Source organism: Ictidomys tridecemlineatus, chromosome 13 (genome assembly GCF_052094955.1).
Source record: "Ictidomys tridecemlineatus isolate mIctTri1 chromosome 13, mIctTri1.hap1, whole genome shotgun sequence".
Classification (NCBI taxonomy): Eukaryota; Metazoa; Chordata; class Mammalia; order Rodentia; family Sciuridae; genus Ictidomys; species Ictidomys tridecemlineatus.
The window spans coordinates 44,367,438-44,391,248 of NC_135489.1; the positions used below are offsets into that span (position 1 = coordinate 44,367,438).

A 23,811-nucleotide genomic window follows, 5' to 3' on the forward strand; every position below is an offset into this window, starting at 1 on the left:
AACAAACGAAAAAAAAAATAAAAACAAAATAGAAAAGGAAAAAAAAAAAAAAAAAGAAACGAAATCATCGGGAGGGGGAGGAAAAATACCCCGTCTGAGATCTACATCTGAGCTGGAGGAAAAGTTTCTGTTCTGTGTTTTCGCAAAGAATAAATATGCAAAACTGTGCGGTGCTCCTTTTTTCCTTTCTATGGAAGAAGAAAAAAAGTCACATAGTAGGGGGGAGTGCAACCCCTGATCATTAAAAACGTGGCCCAGAGTCCCGGTCTCACCAGGGCGAGGACAAAACGGCTGCCGCCCCTCGCTGCTCGCGACCCGCTCGCTCGGGCTCTTCTCTGCGCGCAGCCGGTGTAAACAAACCCGGGCCGGCGGACTCCGGCAACTGGACCCCGGCTCGGCCCGGCAGTACCCCTCTTGGCTCTACTAAGAAAGTTGACGGCCCTTCGTTTCTACTCGCTGCCCTTTTTAGTCTGGTGCATGTCGTTGAAGGGGTCCAACTCCCCGTTGTCCCCGTTGGAGAGGGAAGTTTGTGGGCATGTTTGCGTAGGATTTTGGGGGTGCACTTGCTGTCTGGGGTGGGCGGCGGGAGGCACTTAAGTTATTGATCCTGGTGGCTGTGGTGGAATGTGGCGAGGAGAGTCACGTGGCGGCCTCCTCCTCCTCCTCCACCTTCCCTAGCCTCCTCCCGGGAAAATCGGGGGAGGGCGGCCGCGGGGAGATTGGAGGTCCAGCGCTCCAAGGCCGAGAACCGGGAGGGCAAACGGGCGGCGCGCGAGGACCGGAGGAGGTGCGGGCAGCCAGGGCAGGGAATGAGGGCGAGGCCAAAGGAGCGACAGCTGGAGGCGGACGAGGCCCCTGCGACCCTGGAGGCGGAGGACAAAGGGCGGCTAGTGCGCCCACCAGGGCCCGCAGGGTCCCGCCGAGGTCCGTGCGGCCCGGCCCCGCCCTCTGGTCCCTGGCGGCGCAGCATCTTCTTCCTCCTCCGCTGCCCATGGCCGGGTTCCTGCCACCCGGTCTCGCGGCCCCGTTGACGGCTCGGGGAAGGGGGTGAGCAGAGTCCGGCTCCCCACGCTACCCGGCCCTGGCCGATGTGTATTTATGAACTCGATTAACGGAGCCTTCACCGCACACACAAAGCCCTTTCTTTTCCTGGGAAGGGACGGGTGGGGGAGGGCCTCGCAGATTGGAACGCTAGCTTTTTTTTTTTTCCCCCTGAAGTGCAGAAGTTTGAATTTGAAAACGAGGGGAATCGTTGACATATGTCTTGACACAGCTTTTGGGCTAATTTACATTCACGTGGGCCACGCATTTTCTGGGAGAACCTAGACCCAGGCCCTGAAAGATGCAAGTATGTCGATGGTGAACAAATGAACGCCACGGGCGTGCGCGGGTGTCAGGGTAACCGTGGACAACGCGCGCTCGGGGGAACTTGCAGGGAGTCTTTGCTTCCCTAAAAGTAACGTAGAGTGAAGTACTAGGACAAACCTCTTCCTAGTCACTTGGAAACAAGAACTTTCCCAGTTGAATAGGACAGCGCTTAGTTTCAGCCCAGTTTAAAGGGCTGCAGAAGGCGAGTGAAACTTCGTGCAAGAATTTGGGAAGCTTTTTATTTAAAAAAAAAGTTTATTAAAGTTTGCACACTTGATAGTTTTGCTCCTCCGCAGTTTCTGAGCGTTTGATTCACCTGCTTTTGGAATGAATCCACAGTGAAAGTTCTGTTGATAGTGATTGCATGTGTGCTCTGTACTTCCCGGAGAGAATTTTTTCTCATGCATATAGGATGTTATGGACAGTTAAGTGAAGCCGTCAGTTGGCTGTATTTGCTGGACACTCTTGGATAAGTCGAACTGCAAAATACCTGGGTCTGGAATTTGTGCAGTTCTTAGTTTAATAAGCAAAAAATACCAAGTGAAAATGAATAAAGAAGGTGTTTTATTCTTTTGTTTTATTGCCATGTTGCAAAATTATCCAGATATCTTTTCCACGAAGAAGACCCAGCATCTGTGTTTCAATTGCCAAGCCGTAAATAAAATATTTACATTAAAAACAAAGATTTAGCTTCCATTTTCTATGTGGGCTCAGAACACAGTGGTGTTCTCCCCATCAGCAGCTTGGATGACTCCCAGAAGAGGGGATGGCCTCAGGTGGGCTGGCTGAGCTTTGGGGGTGAGAAGCTGAAGACAGGAATAAAAATAGTACAGTCCTCACTGAAGAGCTGAGACGGTTTGTTTTTCTTCAGGGTATGCATTTGCCTGGAAAAATACATACTTGGATGAGCTATGTCAAATGAGCAATTGTGGTACTAGTAGTGATTCTGAAGAGGTAGAATGACATTCTGGATGTCGCTTGTTAATATACCTAGCCCTTTCTTCAGTCTTTTGATTTCCTGTGTCTTCTTGGAAGGATCTCCATTTTTCTCGAAATGTGTTTTAGGAGTGTTCTCTGTATGTGGATTCTGCCCATCATATTGTTCAGAACACAGCTGTATCCTAGAAAAGCTAGGGAGGAGTAATTATGACAAATATTCTGGCATTAGTAATAATAAGCATTGAGCAACACTTTTTTGTCAGCAGGTATGGAAAGGCAGTTCTGATTTCAGAATCTGAACTGACCAGGAGTTTTGCAATTAAGAGATTAAAATTTCTGATTTTATGAGATGAGTGACAGTACATCAAAGCCATGTGAATTACTTTATAACCAACTTGAGAAGGCATTGGAAAACATGAAAATACAGTGTGTCCTTCTAACTAAAACATGGGTTCTGCATTCAATTTCCAACTAGTTTCTTACTTACATACTATTTTTTTTAAACAAACAGGTTTAAAAGATATTTCTGATACAGCTGTCACTTTTGATATAATTTGAAACTTGTATCCCAGGAGAGTGGTTTACATAAGGCAGATAAAAACATTAAAACAAAATAACATCTAAGTTTGGAGTTTTTATTTCTAATCAAGTGCTTAAAATTGTGAACTACCAGAAAATTTCTACTAACGGATGAATTTGTGAGTTTTCATAACTCTAGTACTTTGAATGAATAATTATGTCCCTTTAAAAATTATGCAGAGTTTTTTGTTTGAAGCAAACTTTAGTGATTGTTCTAACAGCTCATGTCCTTAGAATGGGTCCATATTTCTGGCTGCTGGGCAGTGTGCCCTGCTTGGGCTGCCTACTTCCTTTAGAGTATATTAAAACTGTTAAATACCAAAAGCATTCATCTGTCTATTTGTGAAAGCTGTGAAAATTATTTTGAAACATGGAGCTCCCTTATCCCTCCTGCCACTCAAATTCCTAGCATCAGTATCCCATCAGCCCATGTATCAAGTCAAGAAACTTATTCCATTATTATGCTTTGAATCTTCGGAATAACTCCTTTTGTTTAATGGGAAAAAGAAGTATAGACAATATTCAGAGGCATGGATAGTGAGACAATTAAATGAGTCCCCTCACTTTCTACCCCATTTGTGTTATTTGGATATTTGTCTCAATTCTTGAGAGTAGACAATGGTATTTGAGTAGATTACCTGACAGAAAATAGTTCTACTGTCAGCTTATTTTTAGAGGCAGCAAATCAGTTGCATCAAATTGGTCAGTTGTGACCTATTTCTATTTTTCTTGCTGGCTCTTTACTCTACTTCTTGTGGTGCTTCTTGGATGGAAGTATCCCAGCAATTTTACCTGATAACAAACAATTTTTTTTTGAAATTTACTCCAAAAAGTACTGTAAGAAGGAAAAAGTGGTCCTCAACATAAAGGTGTGATATATTCAGTAAGAGCCAAGTTATAAAGCTGGGAAGGAGAAAGGGGAGCAGTTAGTCATTCAAATGGCCAAGTTAAACACAAGACACAATTAGAATATCTGGACCCTCAGGTGTTCATAAGCCCATAGCAGGGACCTCTAGAGAGGAATGGTGGAAACTAGGGAGAAAGGAGCCCCCAATGAACCTTGTTTAACTTGGCTGTCACAGTAGCTAACCCTTTGTAACTTGGCACATTTTGAAGTTATCACACTTTTGATTGACCTTTTTTTCCCATTTATCATCTTTTGTACTTATAAAGCTTTTATTTTAAGGAGAAGTAATTTATTTAAAAATATAATGAAGTGGTAAAAACTTATTTCACAATTTAAAGAAATGTATTGAATTTGAATGCAAAGGCAGTGGATTTTAAGTTCTAAACCTTTTGAAAGTCAGAAACCCTATCTAGTAGGCTATATTCTCTAGTGGAAAAGCTCTGAAAATTGTAGGTGTTTAAAAAGTCACCACAGGGAACTTGCATTGGCCTCAAAATTTAATAGAAACATTAAATCCACCAGTTCTTATTTAAACACGTTTTTTCTCCTCTTTCAAAGTGTGTATATATGTATATGTACGTATTATGTATAAATATACATATGTACATATATATGTGTGTGCATATATATATGTATATATATATAATGTATATGTAGAGAGGTGAAGTATAACCCCCCCCAGTGTTTTCCCTTACATTCCATGTGTTTTATTTCTTAAAAAAAACCCACAATCTCCCCACTAGAGATTTCAATTATGGTTTTGGAAATGATGCCATAGTAAGAAAAAAACTTTATGCGGGAAGACAATCACCTAAGGACAGTGTATTATTTTGCTTTTAATTTAAAAAGTTACAGGACTTTTTCCTGAAATTATTTTTTTGATAGGCTGAACATGACTCCCTTTTTAATAACGAGATCTTAACCTAAGGTAAGTTTTTTTTTTTAAATAAGATAGATGGATAGTTACATGTTATATATACATTCACACTAGACAGATAGATGAACCTTCCTTTTTCATAATTCTGCAGGCCAAATACTAATTGTGTGGCACACAGAAATCTATGCTTTTACCTTTAGATTTGGATGTTAAAAAGCCTGATTTTTGGAAACACTGCAGAAGTATTCATACCCCCTTCCGACAATTGCAGTTGTGCTTCTATTCATCTATCAACCAGTGACAATTTCTTCCCTCTACCACCTCTAAATTATACTGACTAGATGTTGAAGTCATTAAATTGATTATAGTCCAATCAGTAGACAATCCGAAATAAACAAAAACAGCAATTACAGTTGGCAAGAATCCCATGAGTGCTAGTCAAAGTTCCAGAACTGATGGTCCAGTGAGTCTTTTCCAAAACGCCCGTTTCACGATTTCAGCACTTCTGGCAGCATCTTCTTAAAGGGAGGGCACAAAAATTCATAAGATTCCACTTGGCCTTAAAAACAAAAACATCTGTTTGATGCATGGGTGGATTGTTGGCTTTTATTCCTCCAGCCAAAAAAGGGCAAAAAATAGGATATTGAACATAAAAGCATACATGTAAAAATGAAATTACAAAGGGATTTGAGATTAGCAGCTTTTTATGAAGCAAGCTGTTAATAATTTCTCTTTTTTCTTTTGCCAGAGTATTCCCATATCCCTTAAAATCCATTGTAGTTATTCTTATTGACAGCAGTGATGTCTAATAGTGCTGACAGAAATTTTCAACTTTTTGCTTCCAGTAATTATACTTAGTTCTTTTTACTTGCTTATTTGGACCAGTGCAAGTCTTGTAGCAGATTTGTAGGATGTTGCTTTTCATCTTATAGGAACATTTGTAACCCCTGCCCTTTATTTTTAAAGGAAGTTTGTGAGTCTTGGCTGGTCTGATAAATTCTAGTGAAGTACTTGTTGACATAAGTTGAAATGTATTATTAAGTATACTTGCTTGAATTTTCATTTTGATGTAAGAGCATGCAATAAGGAGAAAGGTTTTGATAGTAGAAAAAAGCAAGTCTACCAAGATCAATTAAGAATTTTATGAAAGGTCTCTTTTTCCTATTACTATACCTTATTAATCCATCTGACAAAATTCACATTGCTGGCATAATGTCATTAATTCTTTTGCCATAGAATACATTCTTTATGGCTGGATTTAAATGGATGACATGTTCAGTTTTTTCAGTTATTTTTAAGAGAGAATGATTTTAAGACTTGCAACATTTACAGCTTATTTTAGCAGCCTTATGGCTTGTTAAAAATTTAAGTGTTGTCATTAAGTAATATGTTAAAGAATGCTTTTGAATTGAGATTTTGATACAAAGGCAGATATTCTAAATCAAACCTCTAGCTAAGTATTTTCCCAGATGTATTTATTTTTTTCCTCCATTGATTCCTGGTGTGCTGTCAAAGGTTAAAGTTAGTTCTTCAGGGTGTGTGTGGAGTGGGGGGCGGCAAGGGCAGGCAGGGAGGGATGCATGCAACTTTCTAATCCCATTTCAATTAAATCTGAAATATGCTCCTTTTTTTTTGGTTGTTTTTGTTTTTTGTTTGGGGATTACATGGTACATTGGCCAGGATTGCATATACCTTGTTTGTTGTAATGAAAGTAATGAAAGTGTACTTGTCTGATTTAAAATATGTTCTGCAACAATGTTATTACAAAGCAATTAAAACTTAAACATTAAAGTTAACATTAGTAAATTTAAATAGCTCTGTTATAGTATTAATCAAATAGTGTAAGGAAAGCTTTTAAATGGTTTAAATAATTATGCAACTCTTGGCATAAAAGCCTGACACAAGATAAATCTTTGAAAACTAAGTAGAATCATGGTTTAAAAAAAAACTGTAATTTTAGGCAGCTTGGGCTTTTAGCATGCATCACATTCCAACTCTAGTACAAGTAATTATGCCAGTTTAGTAATTATTAGAGATGAAAGAAATTCAGTAAGATACGAATTCTTTAAAACTTCAGTAGCTTCAGTTTTAGCAGGGATAATGATCAAGCAGCAGTTATCCGGCTGCCTGGGGACCCTGTCACAGCTACAAGCATTGGGCTGATCTTGGGGGTATCATTATTATGGCAGCACACACCATCGTTAGCATTGCTACTCTAGATATCTGATAGCAGGTTTATAATTTGGTCATTTAAAAATAGTCAGATTCAAATATGACTATCTAGGAACTTGCTGTTCTTAGAAGATAAATTAAAAAATGAATACATATATTTTAAAATGATTATTTTTAGATATCATATTCTTTAATTTCATTGGATAGATTTAAGTGCTTTGAAATATCCTGAAAAGAAAAGAAATGTGTACATGTAAGTCTGTCGTTTGCATGTGTATGCATGTTGTGCATGGGTGCATTTTAAGTCTTATTATTTTAAATGAAGATGATTTGGTTTGGAAAGCATACACTGTACTTCATGCATGAGTGTAACTCTCCCAAGCTCAGTAAAGTGATTGACATTCAAAACGTGTATTTTCATAATAGTGCAGTTGTTGGAATTATATTTTGATTATGATAATTTTTTATATATGTGAGACCGAAAGGTTTCAGTCTCTTAGTTATTACAACACACTATGTGTATATATATATGTATTTGCAAATATACATACACACACACACACACACACACATATATATACACTAATGTTATATGTGAAATACATTTTGTTTAGCAAATCCATATGTATTAGCCACTTCTTAAGGAAAAAAATTTTTTCCCCAGTAAAAATTGGTATCATTATAAGGATAATAATTTCCTATAGAAATTAAATTCACTGTATCATTGAGTATCATGATTTTACTATTTTTATTACCTTTTCTTTCTTATTATTGACTTTTCCCAAAATTTCTTATCTCAACAGAGTTCATGAGCAATATATCAAGATGGAAATTTATTCACCTGACAGGGACAAAATTCTCATTGATTATGAAGAGTCCTATGTATTAATACATAATACATTTGTGAAAAATTGTGAAGAGGGGAAGCATCCATAAAGTGAACTACAAATTGCTGTATTATAGGGGTTTCTGTGACTGCTCTAAAAAAACATTGCAATGCTTTAAACTATGCATTGAGTTTAAGAAACAATTTCCAGCTTTTCCACATGTTCTTTAATATTCTTTTCCTTCACAATAGAATCAGATTAGGTCCAGTAAGGCCCTCAATGAGACAAAATATTATTTTAAACATTCCTAATTATTTAGCTTGTCCCAGTTATTTTGTTTCTTAGAAACATGCTTGTTATCACTAGTATCAGTACTTTTGTCTTTCATTTACTTATTTTTGTACATTAGAAAAAGGCAAAAGGCAGTAAAATACCGACAAACACGTTTCTACCAAGTGCTAAGGAAGCCAGAAAAAACTATTGATGGGAAGATGGTGCCATCATGAGTTAGTTGAGTACCATAATCATCAGTTGCTGTAAGGAGTCTCAAGTACCTGTTTGGAGCTGTCAGTGTAATTATACTGTATATATAATATGTAAAGTTTTTCAGACATGAGGCAAGGGGAAAGAAAATCTATGAACTCAAGGGAATGCATCTGAGAGGATTGAGAATAAAAACAACTGGAGTCCTAAGTGTTGTGAGTTGGATATTAAGGTCAGTAGGGAGTGGGCTACAGAGTGGATGGAGCAGAAGGGTGAGGTCTGATTTCCTGCAAGCACTTTTGGGCAAGCCACTTACCCTCTGTTCTCTAGGATTCAGATTTCCTCTCTACAATATGAGGGGGCTTATTTATTGTTTAACAAGTTTTGTTTGTGTCTCTCCCCCACCCCACCCAAGTGCTTTCAGTATTTATTTCCAGGTACTATGCTAAGTTCTAAAGATTCACTTGTCAATGAAACAAGCATATGTCTTGATGTTTTGAAGTTTATAATCTAGAAACCTGGATGAGGTATTTAAATACTTTGCATTGCTTTTTAATTGCTGGAAGGAAGTTATGTAATTATGGAAAAGGAGATAGATGCATATGGTATTAACGTTTTCTGTGAGTTGGGTCAGTTGAAGCAGTTCGATAAAACAAGTTTCAAAAGTGTTTTTGACATCAAAAGTTTGATGAGCTACACTTTTTAAGAATGGTGAGCTTTGTTTTTTCTTATAATCTAACACATCCACTTATATTGAGACTACTAAGTACAACATATAGAACACTTATTTACAACTCCTTTGGACTTAGGTTATTGATACTACCATATCTTTTGTCCCTCCTAAAAGTTCTGGATAGCATTCTTGAAAGCTGACTGTTCACTAGTGAAACTGATTAATTTTTAAAAAACTTTTGAAGAATGAATGACATCCTATATAATAATTAGAGATTCTTGGAGAATGTGTATGATGCTTATATTCAAAACCAGCAAAACTAGACTCTGTTAGGAATCTCTACTATTTGTAAAATTGATGTGAAGTTGCTAGGAATTCATTCCATTAAATATACAGGCACAGAATACTATGGAAGGCAGCAAGTTGGCACTGAAAAGTCCATAGTGGACAGGTTTGATCATATTTCCCCTGAGAGACAGATGAATGCTTTGAGATAAATTTTATGAAATCATGGATCATAAGTGTAAGACAATTTAGGAATAATGATATTGGGTATCCTTGTGGTCCTCATGTTCTAAGATGTGCATGTTGGGGTGAATGGTGATAGGGGAGTGTAACTTACTGAAGAAAAAGGTGATCAGCATGAAATCCCTTTTGCCTCCTCCAACATCATATAGGTCATTTACATAAGTATTGCATCATTATATCTAATTTTTAATCTTCAAAATAAAACCATTACAAGATAATAACACCACTTTATAGCTCCTGTTACATGTAACTGTTTTTTTTATACTTACTGATTTGCATATTTAAAACCTCATTGTGAGCGTGATGGGCTGGCAGGACTCTGGGGTGGTTTCTTAGCTTTGTCTCTGACCCTGTGTCCCCAGGCTGCAAGAGTGCTTAGCCAGGTGCCTGACTTACAGTAAACTTCCATGTAGATAAAATCACATCCTTTCTTGCCAGTAAAATGAAGACTCAGATGACTTCTGAGTTCCCTTCTAGCTCCAAAATCGTATAATTTTCATATTAAGAAATTGTGATTCTTATAAACTGATTAGTAATTCATATTAATGGGACAAACATACTTTTAAAATATGTTCTTATTTCAGGTATAGCTGAGAGAACAAAGTCAAAGATTGGCCAGAATCTCCAAAAATGGGTCAGGTGGTCTTAATTTCCAAAAGTTTTTATTAGGATCTCCCCATTTAGGGAGCTGATATAGAAGAACACATGTATTATATTTGGAACCAATCTAGGGGCCTTTAAAGGAATTTTGCTATATTTAAGACCTGAAGTTTCCACATAGCTGTTTGAAACTTCTAAATGAGAGTCCTGGACCAGTGACAAATTTAACTCACTGGGGATTTGTCATGTCTCCCTGGGAGCATCCTTAGCAGCAATACCTGCTTTGGACTAGAAATGTGTGTGTGTGTGTGTGTGTGTGTGTGTGTGTGTGTGTGTGTGTAGGGGGTTCTATTTACTTGGGTCTCAGGTGCATTTTTGCAGTGGGATGAGTTTGAGCCTGCAGCAGTACAAACATTTGAGCCAAAAACTAAGTGTGTTTCTTTAAGGATGGCATTGTAATTTACTTTGACTTAGGTTGACTAGTCATTTTCAATTCATGTCCATCGATATGTCCAAATGCTGGTATTATTTTCATATAGCAACAGGTCCCTAACCTTTAATGATGTACATAGCTTCTCACCAAAACTCCTTTAGGCTTAGATTGTGGTTTCTCAGGTCAGTTTTGTGTAATAATAAAGACTTGAGTATCGTTTTCGTCTTTTAAGCCTCTTTCCACATCTTCTGAGAGGCTTATTCTGACTCTTAGTTAAAATGACCCTTCTCTCTATTATCCCTTCTGTACCTCAGAGTCACAGAAACCATGGCAATAAGTTGGTTTGCTGATTTGTCTATAGACCCTCTGAGTGCACAGTTCTGTTTCTTTTCTTTGAACCCCCACAGGCTAAAATGTAGATGGTAAACACACAAACAGATGCAGCAATGGAGTCATATGTTTACTTAACAGATGTTTGCCTCACATCCATCCTTCACTAGTCCAGGAGTGCTAGGAGTTGGAGAAGCTCTGAAGGAGACAGATATGGTCTACATCCTGGTCACCATCTCGTAGTGGAAACACATTACATACAAGATGCTAGTGATTTCCAATCTTGTGAAGGTGCAGCACTGAGTATTAAGGGGAACATTTAACAGAGATATCAGTGAGGTCAGGGGAAAGAGCTACAGGAAGCACTTGCAAGGTAAACCTGAAGTTTTATGTTTTCAAATAAAAAATATTGAATGTGGTCATACATTCTACTAAGCATCAGCATTGTTTTTTTTTTTTTTTTTTTTAACTGAGCATTAGGTGCATGGGAAACTGTAAGAGACAAGTCAGACCCAGTTGCTCATGAAGTCAACAGTCCATGAAAACATGTTAGATGATTTGTTGGGTCCTTCAATATGTTAGCTGCAGCTTGTACTTAGTTTTACAGTAATAGTGGACTTTCCATTTATATTAGTGGTATCCCTTTCACATATGGCTAACTTATGTACAAGGTCTGGCCATCTTTTATTTGTGGGCCTGGTTTTCTCATTTTCTGTAAATTTCCTGAAAACTCTTCCATTGAGTTTGCATTACTTAGATCTATTTATCCTTCCAAAAATCTGGGTTTAATTCTTATAATATCTCTATATGAAACAAACTCACTCATTTTGGTATCATAAGCCAACTTAACAACTATTCTATTTTATCACAAATAGGTATATAGGGAAATATATACCTGTCCTGTAATATGTTTCTTCTTAAGATCTTTGAAACTTCTTAGCACAGTGTCCACATAAAGGAGCTTAGTAAAGAGTAAAATATGACAGTGCATCATCAATCCAGTAGTATATTCTCTAATTAAAAGCCTAGGTAGAGAAACTGGAAATTTCTAAAAATAGCAATCTTTTTACAAGTACTTATTTTTCACTTTTCAACTCATATTTCCTATGCATTTTCTGTTGTCTAGTCTACTAGAGTTAATATTAGAAAAGGAAAAAAATAACCGATGATTATATATAGAAATCTGGACTATACCTCATCCACACTGTTCTCCAAGCCAGGTTAGTGATATCCCGGACAGGCTAATAGTATGTTGCTCTTTCCAACTATTTTTTGAATATCTGCTTCACAGTCATTATTTAGAAAGGATGAGTATAGCCAGTGGTAGCATACTCAGGCAGCTTCCAGGACTATTCTTAGATGGCAAGGCATATTTGTGGCTATCCTTTTTCTTCATATAAAAGTGGGAGTTATCTATGTTATCTTCCTCCCTAAATATATGTATTAGTTTATTCACCCTTGCTATAACAAAATACCTAGCACTATGACAAAGTTTATTCACCCTTGCTATAACAAAATACCTAGCACTATGACAACTTATAAAGAGATTTAATTGGCTCACAATTCTGGTAATTGGAGGGTCCAAACATCATATAGTTGGTGTCCATCAAGGGCCCCTTGGCTGCATTACAACATGGCAGAGAAACGAAAAGGGAATTGGCTGTGTGCAGAAGGAGCTGCGGCATGGGGGAGCCTTACTTTATAACAATCTGCTCTTGCCAGAGAGCATCCTTCTGGTGGAGTCCTTTGAGGGTGATTTAGCTGGTGGGATGACCTAATTACCTTTCAATAGGCCTCATCTCTTAAAGGTCACATCACCTCAGCACTGTCATACCTGTGACCAAGCTTCCAGCATATGAACCTGGGGGACAAACCATATCCAAAGCATAGCAATATGTTCCTAGCAACTCTTCCATATCAGCACCCCCTCTTCCAGAGCAGGACCTTTCCCCTTTATTCTCCCAGCTCTACACTCTCCACTGTGTGGTGGCCTCTCATTACTCAGCATTCCCCTGCACCGGTGGCCCTCAGGATGTTTCTATTTAGTTATTTGTTGGTGTAGATTACCATTTATAAATGTTGCTTCAGTGAGAATACATGAATTCCTATGGACATGAATGAATTCCTACTGACATGTATGATTTTGTATACATGAGGGAGATTCCTAAAAAGGAATTATTGGTTAAAGGGAAAGTGTTTAAAATTTTGATGCTGACAGTCTTCCCTCCACAAAGGTAGGACCAAGCACACTGCTGTTAGCAGCAGGGTGAGATTGCCTGTGCTTACATACTTTATCTTTACTAATGGGACTTGGGAAAAAACAAACACACTGGTATTTCATTGACATTTTAATGAGCATTTCTGTAATTATGAGGTAGATTGAGCTCTTTTCAAATGTTTATAAACTGTTTATATGTATTGTTCTGTGAATTGCCTTTTTATTTCCTTGACTCTTTTATCTTTTGATTTGAAAGAAAAGCTCATATTCTTAAGAAAAATTAATCCTTTGTCTGATTTATATGTTGCAAATGGTTTGTCATTTGACATTGTGGGTGGTAATTATTTTTCTTTTACCATATAGATGTTTAAAATTTTTATTTCCACTTTTTCCAGTGCTCTCCCTTTAAATAGTAGATTTTGTGTCTGACATAAGCATTTTTCCAATCCTTCTTTTAGTTCTGTGGATATCCCCCATTTACAGTGGCTTCAGGGCTTTGTCTCCTCATTCCCACACCTGGGTCCTTAGTTCCTTAGCATATTTATGAAAATATAGTAGGTGCTTAAGAAACATTTAGTAAACTGGGAAAATAGTGTGTTATGGTTAAGAGCATAGTTGAAATTCTGATCTGGTTGTCATTGGGCTACCTACTTAATCACCTTATACTTGAAATTTGCTGTCTATAAATGAAGGTAATAATACAACCTAATTCATAGAGTTGTTGTGAAAATATGAGTCAATTCATATAAGATCTTAGCAGGGATCTGATAGATACGAAGTGTCTAGCAAATGAATTTTATTCTGACTCTTAAAGGTCTTTTTGATTTCGTGTACATCTGGTATGCAACTCTCTTTTATTCTAGAAAGTTCCTTTTTGCTATGATTTAAAGAGTGTTTGAACCCTTCCTGAGGCCTGTGTTCAGGCATGGGCATGGGGGTGGTGGTGTCAGTCCTTTCAAGGTTCAGTTTGCCATGGCTAGAACTTTCGCACTGGCCAAGGCAGCAGTCGAGTCCAAATTCCAACCTCACTTTGCCAAATGTAGAGAGAATTCTGAAAAAAACTCCTGTAGAAATTCCAATTAAAAGATAAAGGAAGCAGAAAGTGAAGCTAATTAATCTTAGAGCCTCTGCCATCTTTTTGGTAAGTAAAGTTGGTTTCTCTTTGGTTTTTTGCAAAAGACCCAATGCTAATTGACAGAGGTAGTCTAATTGTTCTTGAGAGAGGGACTAGAGACAAATAATTCACATATCATTACAAAGGTTTAATCATAGTAGATTTATTAATAATCCTTAAAATAAAAGGTAAATCTGAGCTTGGGTTTACAAAGGATTTAATCAAATAGGAAGATCATTTTTTGCATCACAGTTATCAGTAAGATTGTCTAGAAGCATTTTCTTCTAGGATTCAGAGAAGGATTCTGTGTGGTCTAGAAGTACCTGTGGGTACAGAGTGTGAAAGTGGAAGAAAGATGTAGGAATGTGTCTGCTGACGGGCTTTTAATCACCCATCCATGTCTGGCTGTGTCTAGCTACTGCTTTCCTTTTATTTAAAACCTTATTTGGGGGCAGGTTGCTGGAAATTTCTTCTCTCTTAATTTCTCCATTCCTTCTGCGGTAAGTCTGAACTCTTCCATTTGCTTTATTTATCTCCCCTTACCTTCCCCTGATCCTTCAAAGGCTAGTTCTTCTCTCTCCTTTTAGGCCATGAAATCACCCAGTCCCCACTCCCAGATCATTTGACTCTGGCAGTCCCTTCAGGCTTTAGAGACTTAGCCTGCCAGTGCCCGCTGGTTGACCTCGGCACTCATTTGTCCGATGATACTCTTTGTAGACACTATCTTTCTCTTTTTATTTTAACTAAATGATAACTGTCATAAAGTTGACTTTCTATACAGACAAAGTCTAAAGCCCTAATATATCCAATCAGATGACTTTCAAATATCCATTTATCCTTTTTCCTTCAACCTTAATGCTAAATGAAGTGAGAGAAATAGTAATGAAAATCAGAGTGGGGAGAGCCAAGAGGATTGTGAGAGGCCACTTTTAATGAGTGGAATATCCTCAAATGATGGCAAGTGACAGAGGAAATTTCACTTTGGGATCATTTAATAGACATTCTAGAAAACACTTTAAAAAGGGCACTGGGCTCGGGTGGTAGTTTAGTTTCCTAAAAGGTTGGCTGTGGCTGGGGATGGCTGTCCATCAGGAAAGAGCCAAGGGGCACACCCAGGTGCAGAGCCTTGTAGTGCAGGAGAGAGGCAACCCATCATGGGTCTCTGGAGCAGGGAGATGACCTGCTCCATCATTTGCAAAACCCCAAGGGCTTAAATGTCTTGTTCCAAGTCATGCTGTGACTTTATGACAGATCAGGGAGGAGAATCTCAGTCTTTCTGTTTATAACTCTGTGATTTGTCTTCCATGATTGTGCACTGTCTAGACTATGGAAGGAAATGCTGCTTTTCACTCCTCTCAGACTCTTGAAAGATGAAAAACATAGGCCTGCTGCTCTGTGAGAGCTACCTTCCCTCCTCTAGTTTTACACGTCAGTGTCTCAGGCTTTTGGTTCTGTCAACATGTCACAGTGAGTAAGTGTGAGGGCCCCTGAGCCTTATGGTCCTGCCATTGAATCCTGTATACTATAGTACCTTTCCAAGTAAGCCTCAGTTTTCTCACCAGTAAAGTGGCAAGAATTTGCATCACAGGATTCTTGTGTTAGGCAACTGATGTAAGATACCTAACACATTTCTGGCTCATTTCCTGTCTGGGAATCTCTTTTTATTATGGATGAATTCTTGGGCAGCAGAAGCAGTGTTGTATCCCTCTTCTGTTTCCCTCTTCTGTAAAGTCCTTGGTGCGGTGGTGGGGTGGGGTGAGAGGGGGTGAGGGGGGCACACAGTTTTGTGATGCTTAGCCTCTTAGTGTGGAGAAGAAAATATTTCCCTTTTGGGAGAAAACCTAAGGGGAATTGTGTGAACTTTTGTATTTAATTCTTAATAACCATCCTGAACAATGAAAGGTGATAATAGAGTTGGAGGAGAGTCAGGTTCACTATTTATGGCACATACTTTGCATTTGCCCACCTGTTTGTTTCCAAATACGCTGTGTTTTTATTTGGCCTTAAACGAATCAATTCTGTGGCAGTTATCATAGTCCTTATTTTATTTGCGTGGGGGGAGGGAACTGAGGCACGGACATTGGGCTCATCCTCTTAGCATGTTTGAAGACAAAGAAGATTGTAGACTTGTTTACTTGAAAGTGAGCAGTCTTTCATTCCACAACTTTCAAATAGAAGCAGCCAGGGCCAGTGATCAACAAAGCACGAGTTAGAAATAATCCTTTGGCCTCCCAGTCTCTCCTCTGGTGTTCCCTTTTGTTTAGGTATTTAGATCTGATTTTTTATCATTTTTCAACACGCCCCCACCCCAAGGGAAAGTTGCTTCTGCAAGAAAAAAAAATTGATTTGATATTAGTCGCTTATACCTGAGAGAGCCTTGAAAACAGTGAAAACTGGACAGATCCCTAATTGTATAATTAAAGGCTTTGGCTTTTGATTAAAAAAAAAAAAAGAAATCGAATGGTTCTGGTAACTGATCTGGGAGATATTTTTGTGGTAGAGGTTTAGAAAGGTGCAGAGAGATGCAGGACCATTTTCTCTGTGGTTGGTGACATCTCAGCAGAAAAATCTCCTCGCAAAGGTTGGGAGCCATTCAGAGGTCTTCCTTTTGATTCTCTTACTCAAAGGTCAGGAGACTTGCTAGGGTGGAGTCCACTAGCTTGAGTTATAGGAAAAACTGAGTAGTGGTTGGGCCTGCAGAACTATAGACGTGTGTCCCACTTTGGGAATGCCACATTGACTGTTTTAAATACATGGTGTGAAACAGCTACAGGAAAACAAATTCATATTCTCACTGGCAGATGAAGGCATTCTACCACCCTGAAGGCATGTCTGTTTTCTTTTATTGGAAATATGCCACTTTTGGATACAGTATTTTAGTTTTTCATGGCTGTGAGAGGTGGACACACCTGTTGGGGATTTGTTCCAAGGACTGGTGGGACATTGACCCTACCATTCACTGGAGTTCTGAGGTTTTATACATGGTATTTCAGAGACAGCTTGTTCCCCCTGCCCAATATAAAGTTTCACAAGAGTTGGATTTTAAAAAATTGCCACAGTAGCAGGATCGACCAATTAATTACTTTATTATTATTTTAAGAAAATCAAATAAGCCCTGGCTCTTTTGGTTTACTTTTTTCCCCCTTTCTCTTTCTTTTGCAGTGCTGGGCATCAAACCCAGGGCAAAACAAATAAATATAGATATTTATTTATCAGCCATTCTCCTCTGTACATGATTGATATAGTTGATTTTTCTTTGTATGTATTTGATTATCTGATCATAAATCACCATTTAAAAATATGTTTACATATAGAATATGTACTATAAAATATTTAATACATGGTCACATTATGTTGACAAGTCAAGATTGAGACAATCTGAGTGGGAACATATTTCCACAAACCACTATTAATTTATAGTTACTGAGATAATGGCATACACTGCTCACTCTCAGTTCTGTCTGGGTAGCTCTGTAAATTGTGTATTGATTATACTAATAGCACTGGTGTCTTTATTACTTGTCTGCAGATACATGCAGATTGAATGCACATTTGGCAAGGTTGTCATTCTGTAGGAAAAAGTGCATTTTTAAAATCTAGATTTTTGAGAGATTGTTAAGACTAAAGAAAAAAATTAAACTCATATGGAAACTTAAGGATTTTTTTTTTTTTTTGGTTCCAGGAAATGAAAAGTGCAGTTAAAAAGTTAAGAAATGATGTTTATATTTTCCTTTGTTTCAAATTCCTTAAGGAAAGTGTTACAGAAATGGTACTAAATCAATAATAATCTATTTTTATAGTTTATTTTTGGGCGTGTGGCTTTTCTTGTTTTGTATAAGGCTGAAGGAACCTTAGACTTTCAGGGTTGTATGTATTTCAAAATTTATTAGTCTAACTAGAAGAAGACAAAATGGATTTCTTTTTTTTTCAATTATACATAAATTTTCTTGTAGCTTGTAATAGCTCATAAGTCATAAATCACAGTCTCACTTTTTGCTCTGATCTTTCATTGTATAAACATGTACCTTACTTTATAGGATTTTTCTTTTTCCTTTTTTCTCTTTTGCTGAGTCATCACATTACCAAAGCAACTGTTTAGAAACCACGTTCGTTCTTATCTTCCTAAACAGGATCACTTACAAATGTGGGCTTTCTACTTGTATGTTAGCTGGGAACAAAAAGAAAAAAACAAAAATCTTTTTTTTCACTTGTTTTCAAATAATTATCCACTTTAATAGCAGTTTGATCTACAGTTTATTAAAGAGCCACTTGGAGTTGCTGAAGGGGGGGAAAAAGAGTTTTCATTTTCCTGGAGGTTATGATTCTATAGTGGGAAATTAAATGCCCAAATGTTGTGTTTACTTGACAATCTTTAGACAAATCCAGTTATCCCTCTTTCAAATTTATCATTGCAATTAAGAGGAGGAGGAACAACAACTTCTTCCTCCTCCTCCTCTTCCTCCTCCTCCTCTTCTTTAAAAGAGGCAGTTACTAATAAAGATCATTGAATGATAATATTGGATTTTTGTGTATGTGTGTGAATCAGTTCTGTTATATTGTATAAGAACTGTTAAATTGCCAGTGTTTCTTGTTAAAGAAAATCACTTCCCAAGCTAGGCTTTCAGTAATTGTTGAGATAGTTAACTTTTAAGTGTTCCATTCAGAAATATTGTTGCAATTTGATCAACTGTGTCTAAACTTGCTGAAGAATTAAGAAGTATTAGGGAGTATTGTATCTCTCAAATACAAAGACTTCTTGCTCCAGATTTCCTATGCTACGTGAAGTAACATTTCCTCACTCTGCTATTATAACAGAGCCTCTAGGTTTATTTGGCAAAGAGGAAATAACTAGACACTGTCCCAAACATCCAAATGTCTAAATCCTAGCTTCAAAGAGATTCACTTATAACTGTGGTTGTCCTCGGAAGCATTTTTCAGTATATTTGGTCATTATTGAACTAATTTGTTTTCCTCCAGAGTGACTTTTTAACAGTTTTCAAATTACTTCACTGTAAAAAATCTAGAACTTGAATACCTGGATATTAAAAATATTTGTGTGTAATATTTTTCTTTAGAGTACATGGAAGAAAGGGTCTTGAGGCTTGGTTTAAGAAAGAGCAAAGGAATATCAAAGTTGTTTTTTTGCAGGAAGTTAGAGACTATGAAGTTCCAGTGTGTCGCTGTTAAAGGTGAAAGCATCAGGTAGTTGGAGTAAAGTGTCAAGTCTGACAAGGGGAAAGGCTAATGCCAAATAACCTAAATCCAAAAATCATGACAACAAATAATATAATAAAACATTATTCACTATAAAACTATAACACACTTTGGCAGGACAACTTTTTCTTTATTAGTGATAAAGAAAAATGTTTTGGACTTTGTGTACCCATTTGATTCTTCTTTTGTATGTTTGTCCTGATTCCTTGTGGTTTCTTATCATATTTCTTCTTTAAAAAGATTATTTATACACTTTAAATGACTATTTTAAAATATTTATTTGTGCTCTATGTTATTCTGTTTCTCTTTCTTTCTTTTTTTTTTATTAAGAAAAGAGGTTGATTTGGGCTCAATATGGAGGCTGCAATTCTAAACAGCAAAGGAGGCTCTGGGGAGGGCGCCCCTCAGCTGGCTTATATCATGGCAGGAGCATGTGTGTACTTCTGGGTAGGGTTTTATATTATTGAAAGTAGTGATCTACCATCATTACTTGGTCTTATCAAAAGAATTGTGAACTGCATGTAAATTCATGTTAAATTACTTAAAATCTTGGTGAATAATTTTTTAAAAGATGAAATACAAAAGACATATTAGAATTAGTATCTGTTTTAGTTTTTAGTTAAATTTTACATTTATTTTCTTTGGACTCATATGTGTGTGAAATAAAACTGAGGTAGAAGAAGACTCACTGAAGATCTCTTAAGTTCCAACCAATGTCCTTGGGGTCTGTGCAGAGCTCTTTTACTAGATTAAAAGTTAGTTGATGAGTTAGTTCTGTCCAGATTTTCTCCAACTTTGGCATTTTTTTGCCACCATTTAGGCAAGTAGGAAGACGAATAAAAGAAAAAAATGTGGGTGTGAGAGTAGCTAGAAATGTAAGTCATTAGTCTAGATGAATATACCTATTTTAAAACCAATATATCAAGTTCATCTCTAGGATTTCTTCACTAAATCTGATGCCTGGTAAATACTGATGCAGGTTAACTTTCTTTTACCCATAGTCAGTCTAGATCCTGTTTCCATAGAGATTTTTAGACCATTATTTCCTTTTTGCCACTAACATAGTTTCTCCTCTTCTTCTTTCCTGGCTTGTGTTCTGTAGTAGTCTTCTGGCTTCCTGGTCTGGTCCTTGGTCATCTCATTCTCTCAATGACCAATGGAGCATCGTTCTAAAATGTCAACTAGATCAATCACTTCCCTACTTAAAGTTCCTTGAAGACTTCTCATGGGGCTGAGGTTGGCACGTGAACATTCCACTCAGTGATTCTTTCCGGATCTAGCCACTTTCCCAGCATGATCTCTGTATTTCTCCCTTTCTTTGTACTCTATCCAGTGCCCCTCATTTGAGTGGCATAGAAGTACTTGCACTTCCTTAAAAGCCTGATGTTTCTTTATGCATTTGTGGCTTTGCTCATGTTTCCTAAGTTTGGAGAACTGTGTTCTGTTTGTCTTCAGTTCCATCTTTCCTTCAAAACTTAGAGCTGTTCTGCATTGGGTAAAACATTCCTGCCCTGATCTAGATGCCCCCCACCCCAAGCACTTGTCCCTTTTCCTGTACTCATTGATTTATTCATCTGCTTATCTCCCTGAATGAGAGTGCTTGCCAGGCCTGATCATGACATATGCAGAAGAATGATAAGTTTCAAATGGCAAACTTGGGTACATGAACAAAGTTACACAAGGCAGGAAAAACAGATTTGTAATTTCTAGTCACTCTAGGTGATCCCTGGCTACCTTGAGGGTTGGAAACATAGGTATCTCCAAACCTCTAACCTGCTTTGGATGAACTAGTTAGGAAAATAGAGCAGAATGCAGAGCTCTTTGGTTGGGGACCAGGTTCATCTTAGATTTTGTACCTCCAGGGTCTTAACCAAGTGCCTAATGCCTCATGGATTCCCAGTAAATATTTGTTTACTGAGGTTGTTACAAGACAGCCATAGTGATTCAGTTTAAACTTACATGATCTTAAAAGTAGGACTGTGTTACTAACTTCTCTTAATTTGAAGTTGATGTGCTGAAGTTGCTTTCTTCTATTGGATTTTTTTTTTTTAACTTGATGATAAAGAGAGACCAAGTAGAAGACAGAGATTTGTGTGTAATTTTCTGATTGGAAGAGGAGAAACTTTTAATTTGATTCCAAAGTGTGCATGTGTGTCTGTTTTTTTTTAACCTCTCCCAAGGCTAATTTCTTTTCATTCGTATCCATCTGCAAGGAATTTCATTGTAGATAGAGAATAGTAATAAATTCATGTTTGGTATCTTCTCCTTGATAATAGTGCATCTGTGATATTTCTCTTAGTCTTCAAGGATCTCAATAGGACCTGTAGAACAATCAAAGAAAACCACAGAAATTCTAACCTTTAACAGTGTGATTTTTGTAAATGTGGAGATAATTCATTCTGTCTCAGAAGATTTTGTAGACAAAGGAATGAACAAATAGATGAAAAAGGCTTTCCTTTCCTTCCTTCTATAAAACAATGTAATCACTTTCAAAGAATACAGTGTTTGGAAAATAAACATTGCTGAGAAAGTGAGACAAGCATCTTCTTAACCTTGACCACATGCGCTCTTTGGTTGGTGCATATCCAGGTCTCTACCTGGAATGACGTCTGTGTTCTAAGATGAGGCTGCAGCCCTTGGTGCTCATCACTAACCATCCCACTGATTGCATTTGTTTTTGTTTTGTTTTGTTTGTGTGTTTACCTTTTGTTGACAGTATGGGGAAAAAATGAGACAGCAGACCAGCAGGCAAGTGTGGGACAGACGGCTGCACAGTCTGGCAGTGCTGCAATCCTTCATTAGAGCCTGCTTGCCATTTTATAACAGTGTGCGATTTATTTTCCCTAAATCTGTTTTCATCTTATGGGATTTCAAGTTAGAATGCATATCTAGAGCCCAGAAAGCACAAAATAATGATCCCGCCCTTCGGTTTTTGTAAACTAGGAAGGCTTTCTGTTTCTCGTTAACTCTTTGTAGCCTGAAGGTAACTTTTCCTCTGTTCTTAAAAAGTATAAAGAGAAACAGTGAATATGATTTGATGTATGTGTAGGGAAGAAGTATTTTAATTTATGCAGGTAGTCTTTGATTTTCTGTTCAGGGATGGGGCTTCTAAATATGTCAGTAAATCTACCTGTTTGGTTACTTGTACACATGTGAAATTTAAATAACATTAGACAATTAGTTATTTTTTGATACAAGAAGGTCTTAGGTTGGTAGTCATTACTGTAGTGATTTGGGGGAGTTTGAGTATGGAATGCATTTGTATAAATCATTTATTTACTTAACTAGCATAGAGTTCCTAAACATAAGACACAATCTTTTAAAAACCATTTTTAAAAGAAGATATCTTTACTTACTTTATAAAATAACAGAACCCTTTTTCTGTCTTTGCCGTTCCACTGGTAATGTGTTATTAGGCCCACTTTTTCTTCGATCTTTATATTTTGTAGTTGTAGGTAATTAAGATCTAGGAGGTCATGGTCATCACAATAAAACCAATACTTGTTTCTTCAGAGCAGTAGGTATTTTTTATTTGGTGGTTTCTTGAACTCACTTGGCACTGTGTTGGTTGATTTAAGGTTGAATAATTCATGCCATGGTTGTTTAATTTGGTGAAAAGCTGGCCATGACCAGAGAACAAAATGTTAGGAAATGGTCCAGTTTTAAGTTTGCGTGTGTGTATAAGTGGAGTATTTTGGGTTCATTCATCTCTTGCCAACCTTAGTTGTTAAGTAATCTTCTTGCATTCATATTTACATCATCCTCAGAATCTTGTGTTTCTGCCACTCTCATAAAAACAGACTCTGTTGTTAAGGTAGGGCTTCATGCTTGGAATTAACCTGGAAAAACCTCATTTATATCTCCTGCAAGAAGGACTAGGGCCTGCACTATGCACTCGCTGCCAGAAGTTTTTATAGTAATACTTTGTATCTAGGCTCTGGCTCTTACCATTAAATGTGCTTTTTATAGAGTATCAAGTTATAAATGTAGTGCAGCTACGGCATATTAATCTTACTGCAGAGATTTAATGAGGCAGTTGTTTTGCGATGGACACTATTGGGAGCAGAGAGCGACAGAGTTTTACTTTACCACTGAGCTGCAGAAATATTCCTTGCCTGGTAATAATTATAACCACATGATCTCTTAGTTTTTCTTTCTTTTGCCAGTGCTTTTCCATGCAAAAGTGGCTTGGAAGGAGGTCTATTTCTAGGCAGTGAAATGGATTGGAAATTGGGCTGTTCTCTCAGTAGTTTGACATTTTAGCTTTGATCAGGCATGGGATCCTTGTTGCAAAGAGAGAAATATGTAAGATGAGTTTCAAGAATACAGATAGTCTTTGCCAGTCCACTGAGATGGCTTTTAGATATTCATTACTTTTACTTGACTTTTATATAGGTTATAAAAAGTAAATGTGGTGAAACCTCATTTTTACATGGACAGAATAGAATTTCTGCTGGTTGGCCTTAAACTGATCCCACACTTGAAATTAATTGAAGTCCATGGGTTTATTGCCTCCAACACTTTTAAGCCAGTGCAATTTTTCATTTTC

General features: G+C 37.4%; 1 protein-coding gene across 6 annotated transcripts in view; it reads left to right on the forward strand.

Annotated features, from left to right (window-relative positions):
* Znf521 (zinc finger protein 521) overlaps nucleotides 1-23,811 on the forward strand; it is a 270,157-nt gene that overhangs the window by 1,689 nt on the left and 244,657 nt on the right. The gene's annotated exons all lie outside the window — the stretch shown is intronic.